At 37.5% G+C, this 21,237-nt stretch overlaps 1 protein-coding gene and 1 non-coding gene across 3 annotated transcripts in view; both read left to right on the top strand.

The window, feature by feature from the left end:
* LRMDA (leucine rich melanocyte differentiation associated) overlaps positions 1-21,237 on the top strand; it is a 1,073,572-nt gene that overhangs the window by 863,118 nt on the left and 189,217 nt on the right. The gene's annotated exons all lie outside the window — the stretch shown is intronic.
* On the top strand, positions 19,265-19,367 carry LOC124236566 (U6 spliceosomal RNA). The gene has a single exon (XR_006887797.1). It is a non-coding gene; the product is annotated as a U6 spliceosomal RNA (small nuclear RNA).

Here is a 21,237-nt window from a genome sequence, read left to right as displayed (position 1 = left end):
GGATTAGAAGGTAGCCTTGGATAAAGGTGAGAAATGAGTTGAAAGGAAAGAGGTGAGACAGGTAGGCTGGGTTTATCATATCACTTGGGAGTAGGCACTGATAAACTCTTTTTACTCAGATATAAAGAAAGTGTCACAGACCAGTTGCCCCAAGGAACTCAAGGGTAGGTTTGGAAGCATTTAATTGTTTTTCCAAATTGTTTTCTTCCTTTTGTTATGTTAAAGAGATGCCATCACCAACCACCCTGAACCAGAACAAGCCTCACCACGGAGCCTGCCTATGACCTTTGCCTTATTTCTATTGCTAAGATCTCTCTAGGAGGCATTTAGTCCTTATTACCATAACCTGCAGTGTATGTGGAAGCATGTTTTCCAACTGAGCCTGTGCAAGCGAATATGCACCTCTGCCTTTTGAATATTCATTTCCCATCTGAAGTAAAAGGTCTCTGCTTCCCTTTGTCCAGGGATGCTATGACTTTGGAAATGATTCCTCAAGGTCTCCTATTTGCTGCATACATACTTTACTTTGTGAGACAACTTAGTTCTGGTGGAGAGTCTTATTTAATTCGCCAGGAGGTGAACTCACTTTAGGTTCAGTAACAAAAGGGCTTTCCTCCCCTCACTCCCTACTTCCAAATGTCTTAGAGCTTTTTCGTAGTCAGTTCATAGAAACTACAAACTGAGGGAAAAGTGTGTGCTTGATACAGAAATGCAGTTTCAAAACAAATCTTCTAGTCCCTCTCTCTCTGCTCACAATTTCCACCCAATCGTTGCTCCTGTGCACTTTGACTATAAAAATTCTAAAGCCACCACTGGAATGAAATCATTTGTGTATGTGACAAACCTGGAGGACCTCTCCCTGGGTCGTTTCTGAGTGTGAAAGAGAATTGGAGGAGAGATCAAGAGAAATTCTTGTTTAACTTCTGGTCATAATCTAGGTGAGGCATGTGTGTGTGAGAAATAACCTTAAAGCAAGGGTTAGATATGATTATTCTACATTTTGAGATTGGCTTCTCCTCTGGGAGGCATGCCTATAGCGACATAAAATATAAGCTTTGTTTGCACATTGAGAGAAGAATGTTGAGACTTTCTGGCTTTGGAGAGTGTAGTGCTCTGATATGGCTTCCGCTTGAGGGTTTATATCCAGGATGAAGTTATTCTAAGAAAAAGATGAGAAGTTTTTCTTGTCCAGAATACAAGGGAAGTAGCTAGGTGGGCACCATTAGGTTAAATCTAAGGAGAGGATGCGTATTGTTGAACTCATGTGTGGATTGGCCAGGGAGGTTGGGAATCACTATTCCCTGGGGCCCTTTACTGAAAGATATGCTCATCTGTCTTTGTATGTCAAACATTATAGCCTGAAGGAAGTGAAATGAAATTTACACAACTTCCAAATCCAATCAGGATTTGAAACCCAGATCCCGGGTTCTCTACGTCAAAGCTTTTTCACCAAATGAAACCAGGGTTTGACCTTGACCCCTCTGGACTTCTGTAATCACAGATAGATACAAGACCATGCTGGAAAAACACTGTACTGTTGTCAGAGGAGTTCTTAGTCCTCAACTCTTTATTATTCTTGTGCATCTGTTTCTTTAAATACTCTCTGCTGAAGCAGAAGTATTAGCATGAAAATAAAAGAGTACAGCAACTTGGATTTTTCCATTTGTAGCTTCCTTAGTCTGTGGGGTCAAAGTTCTATCCTCAGGGATGCTAATGAAAACTGTGGTGTTCTAGGGCAAATGTTTCTCAACTAAAAGACAAGACAGGGTAGGGAGCCAGGAAAATAATGCAATGCTAATTCCCAAACACAGACTGCCTAGAGATTCCAACTTAAATTGCTGTTTACCCCTATTCCCACCCTCAAAGAAAAAAATATCCTGTGTTGTAAGGACAGACGTATGTGTAAGGGCAATAAAACAGACTTCTCTCATGTGGATTAGCTCTTTATTCCTTTATCTTGCTATACCTCATCAGTTTCTCCCAAATCAAGGAGAGTCAAAGAGGATAAGATGCAGTCCTTTTCTTTGTTTTTGATTAAAGAAACTCATATAACCGTCCTCCCCCACAAAGTCTTTTCTGAAGAGAAAGCTTTTCTTCTTATGTCTAATTTCTCCCTTTCTTCATCTGCTCCCTTGCAATCTTTCTAGCACTTACTTGATACAGTGTACAAATCAAGTAGCCATGGTCCCCTGGAGAACAGGTTGGGCAAGACACTGAGTGCTGGCATATCTGGGAGATTGTAAAGCACAAAGAGAATCAAGATAGCTTAATTAACATGTTCCACAGCCTCCTTTTCTTCTTCTGAACACCCTGAAATTTAGAAATTAATTCAAGAGCTACCTACTGAACACATATTATGTACCAAACACTGTTTTAAACATTAGGGATAGAGGGATGAATAAAGCAGACTAAAATCTCTACCTTCAGAGAGCTTATATTCTAGTGAGAGAAAGGATCGATAACTAAGATAAGAAATAAAGGCCCCGTAGAGTATGCTAGAGGTAAGTACTAAGATGAAAATGAAGGCAGACAGAGGAGATGAGGGAACGCGTGTGTTGGTAATGTGAGACTTGACAGCCAGCGAAGGCATCACTGAGAAGGTGGCACTGGGTAATAACTTGAAGGAGGTGAGAGATGGAAACCTGAGAATATTTGAGAGAAAAGTCATCCAGGTGGAGGAAAAAGCAAGTACAAAGCCTTGAGATAGGAGCGTGCCTGCATACATGAAGTAGAGCTAGGAGGCTATTGTGGCTGGAGCAAGTAATCTAGCAGGGGAGGCGAGTGTAGATGAAGTCAGAACACTATCAGAGGCCAGAACTTGTAGCATCTTGTAGGCCATTTACTGTGACCAGAGTAGGAAGCCATTTTAAGGTGTTAGCAGAAATGATAGAAATCATATTACCCTACTCCCTACAGCGAGGGGAAAAACCCAAACCAATAACTAACTGGAAAACACGAAGGGGTACTGTTGTTGATCAGAAACTATGTAGACTCTGCAACATGGATAGGATAGGACTGAAAAGGTTAATCACAGCCCAAAATAAATGCAAGAGAGTTTCAAAAGGTAGGATCAGCTTCAGGAGTTCTGTAACCACAGGGAACTACTGGGGGCCTCAAGGAGCCGGCAAGTTAGGCTTCCTCAGTGGGTAGACATGCACATCAACCCATCTGTGTGCCTATTCCCATCCTTAGTTCAGGCATCACTCAACAGAGCTATCTCCAATGCAGAGCAGCAAGTGTGAGTGACTGGAAAAGTAAAGTGAGATGGCAAGAGTTGGTACAAGTGTAACAGTCATAATAAATGGGAATGCACTAAATTAAAAGACAGTACTCCAAGATTTGGTAAAAAAAGGAAATGTAAAATAAAATAGTTTTTAAAGAGATATATACAATAAAATGAATAAGAAACTTGAAAAATGCAGGGATTAAGATTTAAAAAAAAAGATACATGCTAAAAACAAAACCCAGGAATAGCAATGTTAATATCAGACAGTATAAGGCTCAAGATGATTACTGAAATGAGGAAGACAAATATTTTACATAACTGAGAAGATATAATGGGAAGCTATAGCAATCACAAATCTCAATGCAGCTAACAACATGGCTTTGAAATACAAAAAGCAAAGACTTCTAGAAATACTAGACCAACTGACAAAGTCACAATCACAGATGAAAACTTTGGCGTATCTCCCATAGAAAATGATAGCTAAATAACCAGAAACTTCACAACATAAATGTTTTGTTAAACAGAAAACAGAGTGAACATTCTCTTAAAAAATACATGGAACAATCACAAAAGCTATCCACAAATTGAGTCATAAAGTATAACATGCTCAGTTCAAATTAGCTGATCATAACTCAGTAAAATTAGAAAGCAGCTTCAAAAAAGTAAGCTCTTCTACAAAAGAAGAAGAAGAAGAAAGGATAAAGGAAAGAAAGAGGAAAAAGGAAAATAAAAACCTTACAGAGTTAGAAGTAAATGAAACTTTGGGTTTATGAGGAAATAAAAATAAACTACTCTTTAAAAGTAAATGAAGGTGACTATATGGAAGCACTGTAGTATATTAAAAGCTGCAAGATATAACCCAAAATGTAATTAAAGGGTTTTTTTCCCTTTAAAAACATGAAGTATGAAACAAAGAATAAAAAGTAAAAGTAAATGAACTGTGTTTTCAAAGATCCTAAATGAATAACAACAAGCAAACCCAATGCCATGTGAAAGGACTTAATAAAACTAAGAATTAATAAAATAGAAACAATGTACATTATCAGTTGTACCAAGAGACACTTAAAAAAAAAGATGAACCTATAAGATCTAAAAAAAAAAAAAATACAGATGGACATACAACATTAGGAAATAAGGAGATTAAAAAAACTCTATAGAGTTTTGTACCAATAAATTTGAGAATCTAAGTAAAACAGTCAATTTTAAGGCAGTTGTAGTTACCAATATTGTCTCAAGAAGAATGGAAATCTAAATAGAGAAAAAGACTATAGAAGAAAGTGAAAAGATAGTCGTATATCCCTCAAAGTGGAGAAACTTCCTATCTTTTACAATTTATTCCAGAAAATGAAAAACATAGAAAATTACTCATTTCCTCTTACTGGGATTCCATAACTGACCTAAACAAGGTGAGAACACTCCTGAAAATGAACCTATTGGTCAATCTCTTTTACAAATTTGGATAAAAGAATCCTCAATGAGAAATAAACAATAAGGTTTAGCAATGTAGTAAAAAAAAAATACTACCTCATGGCCAAGTAGGATTTATCTCAGAAATTGAAAGGATAGTTTACTATTAGAATTTACCAGTCAACTTGTCATATTGTTATGTAAAAAGGAAAAAGAGATTATATATGATGATATTAATAGACGTGAAAAAAAGAAAGAAAGAAACCCATGAAATTTAGCAACCGTTTCTGCTCACATCTCTTAGCCAGCAATGAATAGATGGGAACTTCTCTAAACTGATTAAGATTATCTGCCAAAAACCTACAGCAACCTGCATAGAGAAGAATGAAGGATTAAAAATATTCCCTTTAAAGTCTCCTGACATGCAGGGAAAGAATATTCTACATTCCCCTGGAGATGCTAGCTAAAGCAATAAAATGTACTATAACAACAACAAAAACAAAAAAGTGAGCAATAAAGATTGCAGTAGCGGCTGGCCCAGTGGCATAGTGGTTAAGTTTGGTGTGCTTTGCTTTGGCAGCCCAGGGTTCACAGGTTTGGTTCCTAGGCATCAACCTACACCGCTCATCCTACTGTACTGTGGTGGTGACCCACATACAAAAATGGAGGAGGATTGGTACAGATATTAGCTGAGAGCCAATCTTCCTCACCAAAAAAAGAAAAAAAAAGCAGTAATTACATTATTTGCAGTGAATATTATTATTTACACCAAGAATTAGCAAACTTGCTCTATAAAGGACCAATATTAAGTATTTTAGGCTTTATGAAGCAAAAGATATCTGTCACAACTTTTCAACTCTGCCCTTATGAAATGTAACATAGTATAACTAAGACCCATCATATTTGTAATAGGAAAAAATGTAAATGTGCTTAATTTACCTATTTAAAAGACTTTCAGATTGGATCATAAGGCAAAGCCCAATTCTCTGTATTGTACAAGAGAAACAGAACCAAACTGACTCAGAAAAGTTGGAATAAAAGGATGGAACCAAAAGAAAGCAGGAATCATAGCCTAATTATCACAGGCTAGAATTCAACCGGAAGGGCATTAAATGAGACAAAGAAGTCATTTAGTGGCACAAAACAATAGTTTATTATGTTCACTGGTTCTGTAGTTCAGGAATTCCAAGAGAGGACAGTGGGAATGACTTATCTCTGTGCTATAACGTCTGGGGCCTCCATAGAAGACTTGAAGTCTGGGAACTAGAATCATCTGAAAACTCATACTCACATGCATAATACTGGCTATTGGCTGGGACCATCAGTTCCCCTCCATGTGGTTGTCCTTTGCAGCCTAGTTAGGCCTTCCTGACAGCATAGTGGTTATATTCCAAGGGCAAAGAAATCCGTGAGCGAGTAAGAGCCAGGCAGAAGCCATATCATCTTTTATGACCTATGTCTTAGCAGTCATGTTGCATTACTTTAGCTACATTCTGTTCATCAAGGTAGTAGCAAAAGTCCTGCCCAGCTTTAAGGGAAGGAAAAATAGACTGTTCCTCTTGACAGGGAGTGGCGAAGTTTTGGAAGAGCATGTGGGACTAGAAATATTGCTCTAACCATTTTTGGCAAATACAATCTAGCACAATAATACACTGAGTCACAAACAAAACTGAAATAAATTTCGGGGAGTAGAGGTAGTACAAAAACTCTTAGGTCACAGTGTAGTAAAACTGAAAATTATAACAAAATCACATTGCAAAAAGCCCTTCCATTCAGAAATTTTCTAATACTCCTAAATCTCAAGTCAAAGATAACATACAGCTCCAAACTTTAGAATAGCCAGAGATATATGAAAATGAAACCATTACCTGTCAGAACCTTTGAGATAGATCTAAGCCCTTTCTTAGAAGAAAGCAACTTTACGTACATATATTATTTTTTTTTAAAAAGAACAAATGTAAAAGATAAACATCTGACTCAAAAAACACTCAGATACATAAACCAAAAGAAAGTGGAAGGAATGAATTATTAAAGCTACAAACAGATAGTAATAAGTTATAAAACAAAAGGTATAATAAGTAATCCAGCAATAACTTTTTGAAAAACGAAATCACTAAGCTAATCAAGGGAAATGAAAGAAAATGTAAATAGACAAAATAAAAAATAAGAAACCACAGGAATGAGAAAACTAACAGAATTCTGAGAATTAACTTTGTTCAATTCTGTGCAAATATCTGAAAATCTAAATCAAGTAGATAATTTCTTGGAAAATATAATTTCCCAAAATTGACTCCAGAAGACAGAGAAAATTGAAACAGATTAATTTCCATAGGCAAAATAAAATTCATAAAGTCCTATCGTGACCCTCACAAAAGCACCAACTCTACGTGATTTTACAGGGAGATTTTATCAAACATTAGAAAAGAACATGATTCAGTAGTATTCTGTTAAATGTTTAACAACTGGGTCTCTGCAAAAAAGCCCCCCAAAACAAAAAATAACACCCCCTCCCGATCTGTAGTGTTTGCCAATTTCTGTGGCATGAGTATTCCCATCATGACTGATTTCAAGCTAAGACATGACATCACTTAATGTGGAGCTGGGAAGAGATGTACACAATCTGCTCTTGCTCAGTGCTAGCTGGTTCCTGCACACCACAGAGATAATTCCACAGCTATTTAAACTGTTCCAGAGCATAAATAAACAAGCACTTCCAAATTCTTTTTATGAAGTGCATAAAAGCTTTATAGAAAAATTGATAAGGATTACAGTGAAAATAACTACATACTCATCTCAATTATGAATATAGGTGCAAAAATCCTAAATAAAATAATTATAAACAACATTCAATAGCATAAACTGCGGAATAAAACATTATGACCCACTAAGATTTATTCTAAGTATGTAGTGAAGTTCCAATATTAGGATATCCATCTATTTATTTAATCTTTTTAATATATCTAAAGAAGAAAGACATAATTCTATAGATGCTGAAGGGCTTTGGCCAAATTCAATAACCATTCTTTTTATGTTCTTCTCCTCCTCCTCCTCCTCCTCCTCCTCCTTCTCCTCCTCCTCCTCCTCCTCCTCCTCCTCCTCCTCCCCCTCCTCCTCCTCCTCCTCCTCCTCCTCCTCCTCCTCCTCCTCCTCCTCCTCCTCCTCCTCCTCCTCCTCCTCCTCCTTCTACTCCTTCTCCTCCTCCTCCTCCTTCTTCCTCTTCCCTCTTCGTCTTCCCTCTTCTTCTTCCCTCTTCTTCCTCTTCTTCTTTTGCTTGAGCTAACGTCTATGCCAATCTTCCTCTATTTTGTAGGAAGTAGGATGCTGCCACAGTGTGGCTTGATAAATGGTGCATAAGTCCACACCCAGGATCCAAACCTGTGAACCTGGGGCCACTGAAGCAGAGCACACGAACTTAACCACTATGCCATTGGGCTGGCCCTCAATAACCATTCTTGATAAAAAGCATACAAGAATAGATGTATACTTTCTTAACATGATAAAACATCCATCTCAGTCCAAATGTGAACACCTGGCTTAACTGGCAAATATAAGAGATATTCTCATTAAAGTAAGGACAAGATATCTGTTATTGTTATTTAATGTTTTGCTGGAAATACTAGCCAATACAAATAGGAGAAAGAAATTACAGGCATGAAAATGGAAAATATATGGCAAAACTATCATGTTTACAGATGACTTTATTTGATTTGACAATTGGAAACTCAAGAGAACCAACTAAAAGACTAACAAGAGAATTCAGCAGGAAGTAAGGTATAAGGTTAATATGCAGAAATCACTAGACTTTTAATATTAAAACAAAAACCGGTTAGAAAGTACTTTGAATAAAAGACTCCAGTTACAAAGGCAACATAAAAGATAATAAATTGGGATATTATAGTAACACATTAACAAAAATATATAGTATCTTCATGAAGAAAATTTTAAAACTCTCTAGAAGGGCACACAAGAATCCTTGAAGATATGAACAGATATACCTTATTCTTTTATAGGAAAATTCAGGACAATGAATATGTCAATGACTTCTTTATGAAGATATAAATTCATTATGAAACTATGTGACCACCAAAGATTTTTTTCTTTTTAAACTAGAAAAAATGAATCTAAATTCAGATGGGAAAATAAGCAAAAATAATAGCCAGGATCACTCTGAAAAAGAATTATAGTGAGGGGAAATTAGCCCTACTGGATATCGAATATATTATAATCCCTCAATAGTTACAACAGTGTGGTACTGGCCCACCAATCACCAAACAGACTAATGGAGTAGAAAAGCAAGTCCAGCACTAGACTCAATTACATGTGGGAATTTAGTATATGATAAAGTGGTATTTTGAACTGATGGGGAAAAGATAGACTATTCCATATATGTTCTTGGGGCAAATGACTAGGTATTTGGGGAAAAAAAATTGGATCTATACCTCATACCTGACAGCAGGATAAATTACAAATGGATTAAAATTTTAAATAGCTACGAAAAAGAAACCCTGAAAATTCTAAAAGAAAATAGAGAAATCACAATTCAGAAGCCCCGATTTAAAAAACAAAAATTAAAAAATCTAACCTTATTAAGTGAAATAAGTCAGAGGGAGAAAGTCAAATACCATATGATCTCACTCATAAGTAGAAGATAAAAACAACGACTAACAAGCACATAGCAATAGAGATTGGATTGGTGGTTACCACAGGGGAAGCAGGGAGAGGGGAGGGCAAAAATCGGATTAGGCTCACATGAGGTGATAGATTATAATTAATTTTTGGGTGGTGAACATGATGTAATCTACACAGAATTCAAAATATATTACGATGTACACCTGAAACTTATATAATGTTATAATCCAATGTTACTGCAATAAAAAATAAAAATTTAAAAAAATGTAACCTTATTAATAATATTCTTGATTTTACTTAAAAAAAAAAACCTGTTACACATTAAAAAAAGACTTTTGGCTTTAAGCAAAGTCAAAAGATAGTAAACTTAAAAAATATTTGAAAATCATATTATGATGATAGATTATGTACATTTCTAATATCTGAAGAAATTGATTATAAGGTGATCAACAACCCAGTATAAAAATAGATCAGCAGCTATACTCCTAGAAATACTTGCATATGTGTAAAATGACATAGATACAATAATATTTATTGTATAGCAGATGTACCAGCTAAACATTGAAAATAGGCAAATATCTATCAATTAGAAATTGTTAAATAAATTATGGTACATCCAATCTCTGGAATACTGTATATCTCTGTCAAAAGAATTACGAAGTTCCCCACGTAGTTATATGTGTCTATCCAGTATTTATTGTTAAGGGAGTAAAACAAGGTGCAGAACAATATGTAAAGCATATTATTATTTACACATAAAGTAAGAATGATAAGAATCTATGTTTATAAAAACACCTCTGAAAGACAGACGGTGATAGTGACTACCTCTTGATGCGAGAATGAGGCACGTGGGAAACCTAGGTGGGAGAAAGAATGTTCACTGTACACTTGTGTTTACTTTAAAATTTTGAACTATGTTCAAAAATAAACAAATTGAATTTAAAAGACTAGAATAAAATTCATAATGCCTATAACCTAACAATTACATATGTCCAAAGGGAAGTATGCAGAATGTTGTTCATAGCAGTGGTTTTCTAGTAGTAAAAAAATACAAAGAGAAATTGTATTCTCTTCAGGAAAGGAATGGTTGACGTATGGTAAATCATGATGTTGAATACTATGCAGCAGTTTAAAAAAGGTTAACGTAAATAAAATACTAATGCAGAATGATCTCCAAGACACATTTTTGAGCAAAAAACAATTTGAGTACAAGACATTTGTACACTATGATAGATTTTATGTATTTAAAAGCACAAAATCACACACACATACATGTGTGTAAATGCATAGAAACAGTTTTGGAAGGATGGACAGAAAACCCCTGACAGTGGTTACATCTGGGGGACACCTGGGTTGGAGGGGAAAGAGTAGAAGAGGTTCAAAAAGACTAGTTTGGGGTTGGCCCTATGGCCGAGTGGTTAAGTTCGTGCTCTCAGCTTCAGCGGCCCGGGCTTTCACAGGTTCGGATCCTGGGTGCAGACCTAGTACTGCCCATCAGGCCATGCTGAGGCGGCGTCCCACATAGCAGAACTAGAAGGACTTACAATTAGAATATATAACTATGCACTGGGGGGCTTTGGGGAGAGGAAGAAGAAAAAAAAACTAGCCTTTTCAGTTTCTGAATTTTTATGAAAATATGCCATTATTTTGCTCATGTAATAATAGTAACAAAAATAATAAAAGAGCCAAATAGGGAAGGGGCTTTGGGTAATATGTAAGCATTTTGAAGACTTTGAAACTTTGTTTGCCGAAGGCCAGTGATAAAGAAATAGTTTCTTAGAAAATATTCCTTTTCTTCTTCAAATTTAAATAATCCAATATTGAGAATCCACAGTAAACTTTCTGTAGTCTGTCACAGTTGTGGGATAGGGTAGTCATATGAATCAAATATTCTAGTAAATAAAGAGATCCAGAAAAAAAAAAAAACTAAAGAGGTACATGCATGTATTGCACAGCTTACTGATTTAGTGAGAATGGGAAGGAAGATATCAGCACTACTAGCAGCTACTATTTATTGAGTGATTTCTTTAGAGCCAGGCACTATACTGGGATTTTACATATGTTTGTGGTCTCATTTAATCTTGAAAATATCTCCTAAAGCTGGCTGTTATCCCCATTTTATATATGAGGAAATTGAAGCTTAGAGAGATATTATGTAGTTTACGCAAGGTCCCAGTGCTAATAAGTGTCCTTGGTGAGATTCAAAACCAGGTCTAACCCTGAAGGCTGTGTTCTTTCTTCTCTTCCATATTACCCTCCAATAAAACACACTTAACGATATAACTACACTGAATACATTTTAATCTGTTTCTTGATGATTCAAGAAAGCACTTCTGGCTCTTCAGATTTCAAGAATCCTGTTATGAGCATCAATTATGAGAATACTAGTGAAGCATGAAAATAGTGGTTAATTAGAAATACCTAGTTGAATGAAAGCAGAGTAATACTGCATTTACAGACTTTAGTGCTTTTATTACAGATGAATAAAGGTGTAGCAAACTCAGTGGTATGATTTTTACATGGCCCCTGTTATTAATTAATTCACGTAATCCCAAGACCTTTATCCCTGATAAATATTGTTTAGATATTTACATATCTAATATATATATGTATAAAATGCAGTCCCCTCCCCGGCCCCCCTTGGAATCTCAGTGAAAGATCTGATCTCTGTAACCTGAATTAACGCAAGCAGAATTTAAGTGTGCTGCACCAGTGGCTTCATAGACAGCCCCTTCGGTTATAGATTATAAATGCCATTTAGTGAAAGCACAAGATGGCTCCTAAGTGTCTAGTAAACTTCAACAACCACCTGAGAGATACCTCCATGTGACTGCATACAATGGAAATAAAGAATGGCAAATAACCCATTGACTATGCACTTTCTCACCCGCTGAGAGTGAAATGCAATCCAATGCAATTTTAGTACTTACATGCCTCTGGGGAAAATAGACCCCTAAAAATCACCGAGTGCAGCACTGGAAAAATTCCTTGAATTTGTACTGTGCTTGGTGTTGTAAAACCCAAGAAACCTTAGACTTTCTCCATGAGTAAAATGGACTGGTAATTTTGTTTTGTTATATTATATTATCCACCAAGCATAATGATAATGGGTCACTTGCAATTTAGGAAAAAATTAAGTCTAATAAGAAAAATCTCTAATAAATATTAACAGCATCTTATTGGTATTGTTGTTGGTCTAACCCTTCTATTAACATTTGCTTTTTACATATTAAATGATATGTAATGTTGAAAATGAAGAAGGCAGTAAAAATTAAAACAAGTATTTGTATAATATATATATTGTACAAATGTTTGCATGCCTCTTCCCTCAGGCAGATACTAGAAAGTATGGTGCCTACAAGCAAGTGGTACTAGGATATAACAGGAGATTCTTCATTTTAGGTATGCTGAACAGTAAAGATGGTCAGAGTAGGGAGTAGACCCCTTCATTAACCAGTAATGCAACCAATTCAATGGAAAACAGAGATTGAAGATTAGAATTTAACCCTAAGAAAAGAATACAATTATCCCTTCAAATCAGGCTTCCTCTGGGCCACTGGAGGAGGATGGAGAAGCTTAGGGAAGCTCTGGTACCCAAGCAAAGGAGTCAGGGAGTTCTATGCTGTGTTAGTTACTCATGACAGGCAGTGTGGTAGGGTGGAGTAGAAATAGGGGAATGGATTCAGAAAGCTGTCATTCTTAGATATGTGCATCTCAAGCCTACCTAAGAATCTCCTAGGAAATATCCATAAGGTAAAGACGCTTGAGCGCTTACTTCCAGGGAATCTGCTCCAATGGGCTTGGGGTGACACCCTGGTGTCTGTTATTTTTAATGAGCTCTTCTGTTGATTCCTCAACACACAACAATTTGAGGACCACTGCATTAAATGATAATGACAAGGAATCTCTTTTCCCAAGTCCTCTCTGCCATGAGGTTTAGGAGAGCAGCCAACTATTTCCAAACCCTGCTGACTAGTGGCATATCAGCCACAAATGTCTTGCTATGTCAGGCTCTCAGTGGTTTCTGACCAGGACTAAGCAGCCTCCAGGAGGCTAAGTTATTATAAACGATTTGCTATGCAAGGTACCATACTATGTACAGAGATGTTAAGGGTCCCTGCTCTTAAGGAATTTACAGTTTACGTGGAGAAGCAGACAGGAACTCAAACAAACGGAATGAAGTGTTACAAGTGCTGTGAAACTTGGGGACACCAAAGGCTTGATCATTGGGTGAGGGATTGCCTAAGTCAATGTAAGGCTTGAACAAAGGGCTAGGCATGGGTATAGAAAGAGGACTTTGCAGGATTGATGTTGAGAAGCTTGAATACTTGAATGGTATCCACTAGTTGGTTGTAAATAGTGAATAGGAGGGAAGAGCATGAGATGACTCTCAGGTTTTTGGCCTGAGTACTTTTGTGGAAGGTGGAGCCATTTTCTGAGGAGCGTCATTTGGGAGGAACAGATCCTAGGGGACATGTTGACTGTGAGGTATCTGTGCCTACAGGTGGAGATGCTCAGTCATGGGTCAGCAAGCTTTTACTGTAAAGGGCTGGATAATAAGTATTTTAGGCTTTGCATGTCAGATGGTCTTTGTTATGACTACTCAACTCTGTCATTGTAGCGTGAAAGTATTTATAGGCAATATGTAAGCAAATAGGCATGGCTGTGTTCCAATAACACTTTATTTACAAAAGCAGCTGGTAGCCAGATTTGGCCCATGGGCCCTAGCTTACCTCTCCTGCTGTAAGTATGGGTAGCAGATATAGATATGTTAATTCCTATATGTCTATGTACATAGTATCTTTCTATGTAGCCAAAGAATCACAGCTAATCTATAAAAACACTGCATTTCACTTATTTTGAACAAAGAATTTTGTTTCAAACTACCCCAAAATCGCTCAATGATTATCTATAAAAAGCAATTAAATGTGAAAATGTAAATTAAAACCATGAGATGCATATTGCTGAACTCAGTGGTTAAGCAAAATATAAAAATCTGACAGTATCAAGTGCTGGTGAAGTTGCAGAGCAACAGAAATGCAAAAGCTATTTGGTGGGAGTTGGAATTGGTATATCTACTTTGGAAAAATTCATTATTATCTAGTGAATTTGAATATATGCAAATCCTAAGCTCCAGCAATTCTACTTCCAGGACACTAACTCAGGAAAAGCTATTATTGCATGTGCTCAGATAAATATGAACTATATTCATAGCATTGTCTGTAATAGCAAAACAAAACAAAAACCTGGAAACAACCCAAACAATTCATTAAATAAAGTTGAGTAACGTTCAACATGGATGAATCTACAAAATTTGGAGAGAAAGAATGAATGATTCTAAAGCACTATTTTAATAGGATCCTTATATATGTGACAAAACTATGAAGAAAACCATGGGAATGAACAACTCAAAATTCAGGGTTGCATTTATGACTGATGATAGGTGAAGGCAAAGAAATCTAATCTGATAGGAACAACCAAAGAGATTTATTTATTTCTAAGCTTGGTAAGGGGTATACAGATATATTTAAAATATTTGTTCTGAATACTTTACGTATGTTATATCTATTCCTTTGTAATGAAGCAAGCATTACATGACAATGAAAAACAAGACAAAACCTAAATCTTACTGTTAGCAATTTTATAATTTAAAGAAATAATTAACTTAAAGTTATTCTTCTCTAAAAAAGAAATGTTAATTTTGGGGACTGACTTCTTATCTAACTCATTTTCTATTCCAGTCATGTCACGTTTCCCAGTGACTGAGGGCCAGCTGGCTTCCAGTGTTTCGTCTGGACGAAATGCAATGGGGACTAAGGGTAACATAAAGCAGGGAGGAGCATCAAGGGGCAGGCTGGCATAGCTGGTATAAGGTCATTTGAGTTCCTCATCTTAAGGAGAACAAGCGTTGTCTTTGGCATAGGACAGAATGTGGTCAAATTCCTCCCTGTCACTCAGCAAGTGATTCCACTGCTGTCTCTATATTATTCCAGTCATCTGGGCTTGCAGGGACACTGGGTAGTGGTTTTGTGGTGTGGAAGTGATTGCTACCTAGTTTTTTTTTTATTTCTTGAATATCCCTTTGTAGTGTCATGATTACAAGACTTGGAAGAAGATAGACTCTCTGTCCATTCCAAGTATAAATGGCCACTTGAGATGAAACCACCTAGTTAATTTCCCCTTGTTGCTGGAGTAGACTCTGAATCCAAACCACAGGACAAGCTAACCCCTAAATCTCTATTAAAAGCTACCTTGGATAGTCTGGCAAAGCTTCATTTAAAGTCAGCAGAGAATTATGAAGTCAAAAGTGAAAAATGGTACAACAGGAAAGAATCATAAAAAAATACTTGATCAGTTAAAGGTAGTCAAAGGCAATTTAGTGTGTTCTGGCGCCAGTTCTTATTGATGCAAAGAATGTAATGTGTCAGGGGTCAGCAAGAGCATGTGGGAAATGCAGAATGAGGATGCATCTCCAGGCTTGACTCTGGAGGGGCAACAAGGCCGTGAAGGATTCATTGCTGTCTTGCTTTTGCGCCAGGAATTTCAGGGAGGATTAGAAAAGTCTTGGACATCTGTTCATTTTTTCTTGATGTAGTATAGTTTTAAAATTAGAATTTTTTTCTTGCATGGAGATAAGCTAACCTAGAGGCTGCATAAATTGGGTCAGACCAAGAAAGTAGGTATCCCTCACTAGTACTTTTTAGTACCCTAGTATCCTAGTCTCTCTGGGGTCACCACATTGATCTGCCTTTCATATCCACATTCCAAGTTGTGATTGTTTCTGCCTCATCTACTCCAACTCCTTTAGTCAGTATTAGCTAATCAGATTGGTAATAACCATTGCTATGATTATTATGCACCTACCGTGTTCTAGGCACTGTATATGCATTATCTCACCAATCCTCAGAAAAACCCTATGAGGTAAGTCTTCATATCATACTGATTTTACAAATAAGGACAACTAAGGCTTAGAGACTCAAAACTCGTTTGAGGTTACACATTGAGTAATAGAAACAGAATTCACCAAGCCTGACTGATAAGCAGGTGCCATATTAGAAGGGTTGCTTCTCTAAACTCATTAGCAGTGGTGAGTGGGGACCAATACCTCTAGAGAGCATAGTAGCAGTTTAGGATAGTATTAAGGGCATAAGACTGAGACCTGTGTTTGCATAAGTTGAATCCTGGCTTTGCCACTTACTGGCTTTGTGACCTTGGGCAAGTTACTTGACTACTCTGTGTCTCCCTCTCTGTAAAATGAGTGTTAATACTAACACCTACCTTGGTAGGGTTGTTGTAAGGATTGTGTGAGTTGATGTAAGTAAAGTGTTTCAAAGACTTCCTGGCCTATAGTAAGCGCAAAATACATGTTCTTGTTGTTGCTCCTGCTTCGATTATTGTTGTCATTCTTGTTGGTTTTGATATGTCTTCTGGAGACAGGATGCCTTCATGGAGAGAAGTAGTTGTGGATGGGATTGTGGATGGGATGGGATTCAACAGGGGAGTTGAAGGGTCAGCTCCTGTGGTAGGTCTGTGATGTTTTTAGGCAAGGCACTCAGCACCCTTCCAAACCTACCATGTGTAGGGCCATATCCACTTTGGGTAGACCCATTTGTCACAAATGAACCAGTTTTATAAGGTCAAATGAGGCAAGTGGATTCCTTGGATACATCCTCTTGGGTACTTCCACATTCAAAATCAGGTTCTGGGATACCTCCCTTTCTTTCTCATCTACAAATTCACCTCCAGGAAAAAGGGAAAGAGGCTTGACTTCCTTAGGTTCTAGTAAGTCTCATAGAGGCTCAGCTACAGGTTCAGGGGAGTGATTGGTTTAATGTAAATGCTTTAGAGAATCTGAAAGAGATTAGAGAAACCTATTCTAGAGGATAAAGGCAGGACAGGAGGGAACCATTAATCTCACAGACATTCAATTCCCTAAGAACTTTTTTGGGCATGACCAGAAATGAGCCAGGCCATATGCTGTCCATTTGCAATCCTCTGAGCTGTAGACTTTTTTTTCTTTGACAGATCGAGGCTGATGCCATTGCCTCATTTAAGAAGGTTCTTAAACTTGAAAAGGAACTGAAAGGTTGAGACATGCATGCAGAGTCAACATAGATGATTTGATGAAAGTAGTCCTGACAAACACCAGAGCTCTCCCAATTGTCAGAAACAGTCTGATGATGACACATTCAAAGCTTCGCAGACTGGCTTGCATTTTGGTAAACATGAACAATCAGGGAAGACATAGTTATGCTGTGGAGAGTTCTGAGATGTGGAGAGACAAGTTAATTGTTCAGCCTCAACTGAGACCTTTCACTTAAGTCATTAATCACAGTGCACAGTCTGGAGCCTTGGCCCCGAAGTTCAATTCTTTAGGCTGTTCTCCTGCTCTGGATGAAGGTTTATTCCAGGTGCTGGCCATTTGCATCTCCCTCCAACTGGGCTGATTTATGAACCCAGAGATGTTTCCTGGTTTTTCCAAATTCTGTTCCATTACTTTGTAATAAAGAGGACATGTTATTTCTGGTTTTTTGCAGATCCTCAGTTTTAACATCTGTAATACCAAAGAGTTTTTCATTTAGTCTCTGGCCTGCCTTCTGTAACCTGGAGTGTAGAAATGCTGCTCTATATTTCAAGTATCAGATTTAAGCCTTTAGAGACACTCTTATTTTCGTCCCATTGGCTGGAGTTGAAGATGCAGAAGTCCTGCATGAGTCTTTGTGGCTGCATTCAACATCTCAGTGAAAATTAAGGCTTGAGAAACCTTAGTGACAACAGCTCACCACAGGTGTTGGAGTTATCCCCATCCCACCCCAACACATATGGTTTAGGGTATAATATCAGGAGGCCTTCCACACTTGGGCCAGGTCTCCAGTGACAGTGTAAGCCAATATTGAAGACTTCACAAGAGAATCTGAGTGTCAGAGGAGGACATTGTAATGTTGAGGCTGAACAGGGTGCTGCTGAGCGTTACCTGTTTGAAAGGTAAGCCTGATCTGAGCTGATAAGGGGCAACAGATCCCTTGGGAGTTTTCCCAAGTGGCAAAAAGGTGTCACAGGAAAGTAATTGGAAATTGATATTTGACATATCTCAGGGTTACTTTTTATTTCTGATAACACCAACGGGTTTGGCCAAGAGTCACTAATGACTAATATGTGAAATCCTGTAATCCATTGCTGAAATACAATCTCCTCTTTGTTGAAAGCAAGCAGCTGCTCTCTGATCCTCTGCTTCCTAACTAGCACTTCAAGTGTAGAGACAAATGGACTTAATTTGGGTGAAATGAGTGGTGAATGCAACCAATCCTGCCTTTTGGTAATTCTCTGAAACAAAATCATCAGTGATAGTGGAGTCCTGTTCTTAAAATTCAACTCAATTTAACAGGTACTTGTTCAGAAGCTAGTATGGGTTCCATATTGTGTTGTGTGCAATGGGACATGCAAAATAAATAGCAATTGTGGCCTTTGCCCTTGAGGAACTTATAGGCTCGTAGGAAGGATGATGTGTTTATGAAACACATTTTACACGGCAAGATAAGATATTCGTATTTGCCAGAGGGAGTGGAACCTGGAATGAGTACAACGGGAGTCAGAAAAATAAGAGTAGAGTAGACTCGAGTTGTCAGGGAAGGCTTTATGGATGAGGTGAGACAACGACACCAATATCCTGAACCCAGAACTCTCTCTTAAAGAAATTGTAAGGAGCACAGTATCAAGTTACCAAGAGATTATGGAGCCTTCTTTAAGTGAAAGTAAATTTGTTCAATATGAGAGTGGATTAATTTAGTTCAATAAATATTTATTGAGTATATCTATGTGCCAATAATGTATCTTATGAGGTAAGGAAAGGATAATCACTACAAATAACACATATGCTTAGTTCTCAGATGCTACCTTCTCTTATTATAAGTATTTAAAGTTATTGCTGGTCCCTGTGATTCCAAACCTGTGATTTTTTTTTACCACTTACCATTCTCTTTCTAAAAAAAACCCTTCTCATTCTTGCTTTGGCAGCACATGTACTAAAATTGGAATGATACAGAGAATATTAGAATGGCTCCTGCACAAGGATGACATGCAAATTTGTGAAGCATTCTATATTGAAAAAAAGAAAAGATGGCCAGCCTGGTAGTATAGTGGTTAAGTTTGCGAGCTCTGCTTTGGCAGCCTGGGGTTTGCGGGTTTGGATCCTGGGTGCAGAACCACACAACACTCATCAAACCATGCTGTGACAGCGTCCCACAATAAAAAAAAAAGGAAGATTGGCACAGATGTTCCTTTTCATCAGGGCTGATCTTCCTCACCAAAAAAATAACAATAAAAAAGACCTTCTTATCTAAGATATCTTTGGGTTGAGGAACTGGGTCTAATTTTTTGTGTAGTGGAGGAATGATATGTCCAACTTCATAAGTTGTGTACAGTATAAAGAGCTGCATGCATGCTGGTCATGAAAGGAAAGGACACTGAATAAGCATTGAATGTAGTCCCAAATTATGAGGTTAGGGAGTATTTGGAACAGCATTTGAAAAGTCTGAACCTGGCCCAAACTCAGGACCATAATCAGAGCCTAAGCTCTCTGAAGATCAAGTTTTTCTTGGAATTTCCATTATTCCCCTTGACAGATGCTTTGGAAACCTAATTAGAAGGGTCTTCCATCATCAGAGTTTGAGACAGTCTTGCACTGGGCTCTTTGGCATTGTGAAATTTGAAATTGGCAGCACCCAGACATGTTAAGTCACTAAAAATTCTATCTATATTTGTCCTTGAAAAATAAGGAAATCCACTATTTGTACATTTCTTAAGGTACAAGTATAGCTGGGCAATTTCAAATTGGTCTAGATAGAGAAGAAGTCAGGATGATAATGGTGGTGGCAGTGATGGTTGTCATGGGCATGGTAGTCATTATTCCAAATATCCACATAATTTTTAAATAATATAACCACAGAACACTAGTAAACCCTGGAAAAAATCTAAGATATCAAACACTGAGGCACAGAGGTGTCAGAGTTTATTTAGCAAAGCTATACCAGAAGAGGACAGGAAAATCCCCCTTTCTAGCTAGCAATCATTCTCATACCACAATGAGACCCCTGCTTAGTAACCCCTGCATTTCTGCCACCCATGTGATTACTTTTTGAAACTAATTTAGGTATCAAATTTAAATGGAATTCTGAGAAACTTTTGTATTTTTTTTATCTGAAGGAACTGGTGGAAGGAAAAGCTAGAAGAAATTTGGAATCATTCTTGATTCCTGTCATTTTCCTTAGTATTCAACCACTTTCATCTGAAAGATTTGTCTTGTCTCCATGGGTAGACACATACACATGTATTCACTCACTCATCTGTATGCGTGTGTATATATTGATATGCATTCCTCTTCATCATCTGTAGGTATTTTACAAATAATGGCTTGTGTGTGTGTGTTTTTTATCTTCTTATTTTTTTAATGAAAATGACAGCTTTAAAATTTTTTGCAGAAGTAGTTCTTCTATGGTAAAGAAATTCCAGCATGTAAGCCAGGGTCATCTTTGGGTTACAAAATTCCATGGAAGACTTTCCCTGGGGAGCGTATAGACACTGGCTTTGGAATTTTTGTCTTTCCATCTTGGCACAGATGGGCAAAGTTGGTAACAAACAAGTTCAGTTAATGGAGAACGGGTGAAATAAAGAGTCAAATGAGAAAGGTCCAACAAGGTTGAGAGTGCAAGCAAAAAAAATCAGCAGAATGTAGAAAGAGAAAAGAGAAGGTATGGATACCCTCCACCCCTCTTCCAACCTTCTTCTCCTCTGTGGGGTCATTACTGGGCTGAGGTGGGATCAAGAGTATAAAAGGAGCTTAGACTTTTGCATTGGAAGTTTTGTTGTTGGTGAAGCTGTCTTGGAATCTTTCTTCTTAAATAAAGCCGGAGGGTTTTGTAGAGCTAGGGGGCTCAGAGTGGGGCTCAGAAGAGAAGGAGATAAACCGTTCAGAACCT

This window comes from Equus quagga, chromosome 2, assembly GCF_021613505.1.
Source record: "Equus quagga isolate Etosha38 chromosome 2, UCLA_HA_Equagga_1.0, whole genome shotgun sequence".
Lineage (NCBI taxonomy): Eukaryota > Metazoa > Chordata > Mammalia > Perissodactyla > Equidae > Equus > Equus quagga.
Note: the sequence above shows the minus strand (reverse complement) of the source record. Positions and strands in the feature narration are given on the sequence as shown.